Genomic DNA, 8,139 nt, shown 5'->3' on the forward strand with positions numbered 1-8,139 from the left:
TATAATTTCTATTCAATTATATTTCGAAATTAACAAAATTGACTTCGGGAAATACTGTTTTCTATCTTTTACAAGCTTTGATAAAGAGCTACTGATTCAATAGTTCTAATGAGCGATGATATAAACAAAAAGAAGTTCAATAATTAAGACTTCGTTTTCTTTCTTTCCTTATATGGAAGTCTCTAAACAAATATATGTATGTTTAGTTGAGACCCCTAGCTGTTTTTTCATTATATGCATACTAGTTTCAAGCTTCTAATTGCACGTTCAACAGTGGTGCCCCCCTTCCTTATGTTCATGACGCACCCCCCCAATTGTCTATCCGTAGGTGTTCTTCCATGAAAAAAATCTTCTTTTCGATTAATTTTTACCCCCCCCATCAAAATATTTATATAGATTTTTAACCCCCCAAATATTTCAATGACGCAGTTTGCGTCATAGCCCTCCCTTGTGGGCACCCCTGCGTTCAAGAATTTCGTCTAGCAGCAATCAGTCTAAGAATTTTAACTATATATACAAATGATAAAATGTTCTACAGGTTATATAACATTGATACCGTTATAAGGGTTCATTCTCTTTCATTGGACATGGGTACATTGATGCTCCCTTCTCAAAATTTGGGAAGGGTAGATTGAACCGCCCTTTGAATTTCGGAATATTCAAAAATAAAATTTGGTAAATGTTCTCAAGGACTTAAACATATTACGCTACTATACACTATGAGAGAAATCATAGGAAATATCTTAGGAAAAATGTTACGACATATTTTGTAGGAAATCCTATTCTTTTTGCCATACATGTGAAGAGTTTTTTTGTCTGACTGAATGACGTTGCAAGATGTTGATCCATAGTGCATTGTGGTAAAAAAAAAAATTGCGCCAGCAGTTGAACAAGCAATTGGTAGTGTGGGTATGGTGTTAACAACACTATTAATTATGCCAAAATACAAAATATATCTCATCAACCCCTGCACCACTCTTCATTTTGTGGAGTATTTTTGCTCTTTCACCCACATACAATCGCTGTTGATGATTAAACTTCTGTTTCACAAGTGATCAAATAGCATCTTTGCTCCAACTCATGCGAGGAGAAAACATGTTTTCACTTTCTATAAACTGATATCACTTAAATCGAAAGCCTATGAATTTTCTTTCCGAAATAGAACCTGCTATAAATAAATCTCATAAGAGCGTTTAGAAGATAGAAAATGATATGCTATCATCTAATGCCATACACATTGTTATTTTGACTCTAGGAAAAATCGTAAGAGATTTCCTACATTTTATCGCATATAATATAGCAGGGCAAATCATAGATTTGGCTGGTAATGCTTATTCACTTCTGTGGGTAAAAAGAAATGCCATCCTTTACATGATTGGTAATAAATACATAAATAAATAAACCATAAAAAGTGTGGATTAAGTTATTAAGCTACCACATTATATAAGCTGTCTCACCTCAAGCTATTGAGGAATGAACAGCCGAATAAAAGAGAGCGAGAGAGAAACGGAAATAGAGAGAGATTAGAAAGGCAGAGGCAAAGTTCCAAATGCACTATAATATATCCAAAAGTGATTGGCCAAGGCAAAGGAATATATGGAGGCTTTAAACAATAAAAATCACTCTAGCCATTCCAAACTTACAGAGTACCTGTGCTTCATATTATATGCTGCAAATGCATTCGAAGTTTGAGTTCGCTTAGGGCACCATTTAACATTGTTCAATTGAGCTAATTTTTCTTAAGGAACCATTTTAGGGGTGAGACTCAACAGATTCGAAAAATAAGAAACATTCTAAAACATACATATACTTTCAAAGTTTTAATTGGAAATCCAACCAGAAAACGACCATTAGGAAGACCTAGGCGCAGATGGGAGGACAATATTAAGATGGATATCATAGAAATAGGAATATAAGAAGTCAGTGGAGAGCTTTTGTGAACGCGCGGCATTTAACCTCCGGGTTCCATAGAGTTGTGTGTATATATACAGGGCCGGATCCAGGATTGTCTGAGGGGGTGCAGCAATATTTACTAAAATAACCAATCACACTGAAACTCTTCAAAGTGACATGTGATAATATTCTTTACCCCTGACAACACTGGTGCATAGCTGTTCTTCTCTCCTCCTAGCTTCTGTTTTCTTCCCTTCTTGACAAATGTTATATTGTTTTACTTGGTGAAACTATTGCTTTTGCAAAGCTCTGCTTTCTTTTAAGCACCAAACGGAAACATGATGGCAGAATGTTTCGGAAAGTATTGCTATTTTCACTGATAGCTTCTCAAGTTAAGTAGTGTATTTTTACAAGAAAGGGGGCAGCACATGCACCTTTGCACCCCCTAAATCCGGCCCTTTACATATATATATATATATATATATATATATATATATATATATATATATATATATATATATATATATATATATATATATATATATAGAGAGAGAGAGAGAGAGAGAGAGAGATAAAAGAGTCGGAATTTACCGATGGATGGAAAATAATAAAAAACATAAAATATTATAAACAATAATAAGAATAAAAAGCAACACAAACGAAAATTAGTGTTAGTTGTATTTTTGTGTCGTATAGCTTGTCTAAGATAATACCTGGTTTTGGATGCGTCCATATGGAATATTCCATTGGGTGCTGAATCTGAACAGTGTAACAATTTGGAATTACTTAATCTAATCAGCCTACATTTTTACAATAGAGAGATGGAATAACTTAATTTCACTCAAATATTCATATTATTACTGACGTTGTAGCCAAGCGCTGTGCTTAAATCCAGCTCATTTTTGCACTTTTCTAAAACTTCTAAATCAAACATTAATTTTCTTTTTCGTGTCCACTGCAAAGTAAAAGGGCTTAGCAAAGGAATATTTGTTGATTGATGCTATATAACAGCTAGATGCGTCATTTATGAACCCTTCATCAGAGTTTGAAAAACTAAGAGAAGATAAAAGGGCAGGAAAGAGGGTGCAGCTAAAGACACGGTTTTGTTTCCGAAAGGTAAAATTGGCTTTAGCATCTCGAAATCTCATTAAGGTGCTTTATTTTCATATTCAATAAAATTTCGAAGTATACTAAGTAACTCTTTCATCAGTGTTATAACCAATTGTAGACTGGCGCAAAAACCCGTTAAATCCAAAAATTGAAAGTGTAAAGGAGATAGCTTCACAAGAGTTTTCTTCATCGGATTTTCTTCAAACTTGGCACATATATACTAGACCGAATATAAATCGACACGTATTTTTTGTTTCTTTTGGAAAGGTTAAGGGGGCAAAGGTCCCTTTTTCAAAAAAGGGTCCCCTTGATTAAAAGGGCCACTTTAAAGAAACGAAACTCTGCCGATGCAAAGATGACTTCAAAGTAGGAAAAATGGTTTTTTTCGCTTTTTCGAGAAAAGGGTTGCAGAGGCAATACCCAATTCGAAATGACATAGGACACAATCCTTACGGAAATTGGATTTCGGTGGAATTGCTTGAAACATTGATATCTTGTAGATATGATGCTCCTGAGAAAAAGTCTCAGTGGACACAACCACAAATCACTGACCATTTGGCCACTACAGTGCTACTTTTTTGAAAACAGTCGAAGATAACATTCTGGATTTCGGTAAAAATGACTAAAACCGTGATATGTTGTAAATATTGTGATCCTGAGAAAAGTCTTAATGGGCATAACCAACAATCACTGATCTTTTGGCCACTTTTTTTTTTTAAAGCAGCCAAAGATAGTGATATTCTGGATTTCGATGAAAATGACTGAAACTGTGATATGTTGTATATGTTGATCCTGAGAAAATGTCTATATAAGCACAACCACAATCACTGACCGTTTGGCCACTACAGGGCCACCTCTTTTTTTTTTTTTTTTTTTTTTAAAAAAAAGAATGTAACGGTATTCTGAATTTCGGTGGAATTGCTTGAAACTATGATATGTAGGAGATATTGTGATCCTGAGAAAAAGTCTCAATGGACACAAACACCAATCAGTGACTATTTGGTAACTACGTGTTCACATTTTTTAAAACAGCAGACGGTAAAGATACTCTGGAATTTCGGTAAAATTGGATGAAACCCTGAAAAGTCCTATCTCACAACCCAGAAAAGGGATATGGAGAGTAGCGGCCAACACCATTTAAGCATAGATAACATTCAGATGCTCATCTTGCGGGACAAAGGGAAACGCTGCAAAGTCCTATGCAATTTTTCCTAGGATCACGACATCTACAACGTATTACAGTTTTATTCGTTTATACAGAAACAAAAAAAAAATGTCATTATACCCAGCTGTTTTAAAAAATCTGAACCTGTAGTGGCCAAATGCTCATAATTTCATAGTTGTGTCCATTAAGACTTTTTGTCATGATAAGAAGATCTTCAACATATCTTAATCTTACTCAATCTTGGCTGTTTTCAAGAAAGTAGCCCTGTAGTGACCAAACGATTAGTGATTTGTGGTTGTGTCCAGTGAGACTTTATCTCAGGATGACAATATCTATAACATATTACGGTTTCTGTCATTTTGACTGAAATCCAGGATATCACTATTTTCGGCTCTGCTGTTTTAAAAAATGTGGCCTCGTAGTAGCAAAACAGTCAGTGATTAGTAGTTGTGTCCATTAAAACCTTTTCTCAGGATCATAATATCTACAATAACATATCACGGTTTCCAACAATTCAACTGAAATTCAGAATACCGTTATCTTCTGTTTCAAAAAAAAAAAAAAAAAAAAAAAAAAATCATGTAGTAGCCAAACGGTCAGTTATTGGTGGTTGTGGTTAGTGACACTTTTTTCAGAATCACAAAATCTACAACACATCACAGTTTCAGTCATTTTCATCGAAATCCAGAATATCACTACCTTCGGCTGCTTTTAAAAAAGTGGCCAAACGATCAGTGATTGGATGTTATGTCTATTAAGGCTAGTTTTAGACGGAAGCATTTCTCGTAGCAGATGTGCTGCCAAAAATCTCGTATAATATTCTATGACATCGAAAGAATATTGTGCTTTTTGATAAGCATTTAGTCGTGACGTAGCACACAAATCACTGGAGAAGAGCGCAATTATGGCTCCAAAACTAAAAACAGAGATTTCAGTCGCTGTTTCTTCTAAAGCCCTGTCGCATGTGCTTATTATGATACAAAGGACTTTTAACGGTGCAGTTTTACTATACAGATCCATAGATTTATAAAATTTACAGAAGAAATGTCTAATATTTTAATAGAGTAGCGTATACGTAATGGAAATATGGTGTGAGATGCATACATCTGAGATGCATATTTACGTGGAAGTATAGAAATGAAAGTCTAACCTGAAATGCACGTAATCTTCAATAAGCTGCCATAAAATTTTGGCAAGTCTGTAATTTCCCCATTTTGAATCGAGAACAGAACCCAACCAACCCCTTCGGGGCTTCTAACCCGTTCCCACTATTGCTGCTGCTGCTACTACTACTACTACTACTACTACTACGTCTACTCCTATTCCAACTACTACTACCCGTTCCTACTTCTACTCCTATTTCTATTACTACTAATACTCTTACTATTTACTAAGTACTCCTACTTCTACTCCTACTACTACTTACTCCTCTTCCTACTACTACTACTCTTACTCCTACTGCTACTCTACTACTATTACTTCTACTCCTACTCTTACTACTACTAAGTACTCCTACTTCTACTCCTACTACTACTTACTCCTCCTCCTACTATTACTACTCTTACTCCTACTGCTACTCTACTACTATTACTCCTCCTCCTCCTACTACTACTACTACTACTATGAATCCATATAGCAAAACTGCACGTTGCCAGCTGTCTTGCAGAAGATCTGTTAAAGTGAACCTGCACCAGAGAATGCAAGAGACTTCGAAAATGATTGCTGAAGATACAATAAATGAAACGAGAAAGTGTTTTTTTTTTAATGAATTTCTGTGTGGATTCCTATAGTGAAACTGCACGCTTTTAACTTTGTACAAACAAGGATGTTCCTCATATTTTTAAATCAGCATAATACTTTATAATAGAATTCCGACTCCAACTCATTCTTCTCTACTACAATTCAATTTCCCACACAAAACGAAGAGCATGGATATTTTACACAAAATCTTTCGCTTTCTTTTAACACACCACGGCGCTTCAATCGGACCAGAAATGCTGGCGAAAATGCTACGAAATAGAGTAGGTTCTATCGACAAAAAGTGTCATAGTATATGCCATGGCATGGGAAATGCTATAACATTCGTAACTTTACACGGTAGGATATCGATGATACGATTTTTGCCACGATAAATGCTTCCGTCTAAAACTAGCCTAAGACTTTTTTTCAGGATCACAATATCTACAACATATCACTGTTTTAGTCATTTTTACTGATATCCAGAGTCGTTATCTTCGACTGTTAAAAAAAAAGTGGCATTGTAGTGGCCAAACGGTCAGTGATTTGTGGTTGTGCCTATTGAGACTTTTTCTTAGGAACACAATATCTACAACATATCACGGTTTCAACCAATTCCACCGAAATCCAATTTCCGCAAGCAAGGATTGTGTCATTTGTCGTTTCGAATTGGGCATTGCCCCTGCAACCCTTTTCTCGCAAAAACGACAAAACACGTATTTCCTATTTTGAAGTCATCTTTGCATCGGCAGTTTCGTTTCTTTAATGTGGTCCTTTTAGTCAAAGGGACCCTTTGTCCCACTTAACCTATTTTTCGAAAGAAAGAAAAAATACTTGTTGATTTATTTACCGTCTAGCATATATGTGCCAAGTTTGAAGAAAATCCGATGAAGAGAAACACTTGTAAAGCTATCTCCTTTCCACTTTCACTTTTTGGACTTGATGGGTTTTTGCCCCAAAGTCTTCAATTTCCAGTAATAGGTGTGTAATCCGTAGTTGATTCGTTTGAATTATTGAGAAATAAACGTAATAGGCAAAGATTGGGTTTTCAAGCGTAATGATATTTATTACTGAATGTTTACTTGTTACGTGACATCGAAAGAATCGTAATATCTTAAAGGAAGGATAATTAAATATTGTTTTTTGTTGCAAAAGTAGCTGAATTTGGTAATAAATTATGATAAAAATTGTAACGCGTTTCGTGATGCTATATTTTGTTTGCATCGAATTTTTATGACTGCAAAGTGCAATGGGATACCACTTTAAAACGCACTGATATATATATATATATATATATATATATATATATATATATATATATTGGAAAACAATTTCCCGATAATAAAATTTTCTTAAGGGGCCACGGTGGCTCAATGGTAGAGTGCTTACCTCTGTTGCGTGGGGTCTCTGGTTCGTTTCCCGTCCAACTAAATTTGTAGTGGACAACTTTGTGTCAATCTCTTTTCGGAGTACTCCCGTTTCCACCCACTTTTCAATTCCACCAGTTATTCCATTATCATTCACTTGCTTTAATCATAGTCTCCCTTAGCCTAAAAGGCATAATTGTGGAACGTTAAACTTCATTTCAATTCAAATTGTTCTTAACCCTTTGGTTATATGCAACCCACTTTATTTTAAATTTGGTTGCTGTATATTTTGGGATAAGTTTTCATTACGTCCTACAGGAAATATTTAAACATTTTCGTTTTATAAGTAATTAATTATCCAATTATTTTAAATAGTTTGTACGTAGAAACCTTCCTTGGGGATAGCTTATTCGATTAGTGAAAACGAAAATTGAATATGACAAAAAGTTCTTGAGATAATCACGAATATCCTTATATACATACATACAGAGATCTGCCTTTTTTACTTTTGAGTCAGTTAAAATATTAATCAAGGTTCTGTCAAAATAATAATAATAATAATAATAATAAAATAAAACTTCATAAATATGGTAATGTATTCATTTTGATCTCTCCGAACAGGTAATAATGTCTCGCACACATTAGGAAATGTTAGAATAATTCCGAAGAATTTCATAATAATATACAACATTGTGCATTTAACCTTGTGAGGTTATCAAATTTAAATTTATGCTGGAAATAGATAATCAAGAAAGCTGTTGAGCAGGCATGTTGTAGTTCAATATGGTGTTCGAAACTGGCAACACTGGATTCACGTACTAGTTATTTTATAACCTCTTTGTATTTTACGCATCAAGCACAACTGTT

The sequence above is a fragment of the Thermobia domestica genome, chromosome 1, assembly GCF_964235325.1.
Source record: "Thermobia domestica chromosome 1, izTheDome1.hap1.1, whole genome shotgun sequence".
NCBI classification, from domain to species: Eukaryota; Metazoa; Arthropoda; class Insecta; order Zygentoma; family Lepismatidae; genus Thermobia; species Thermobia domestica.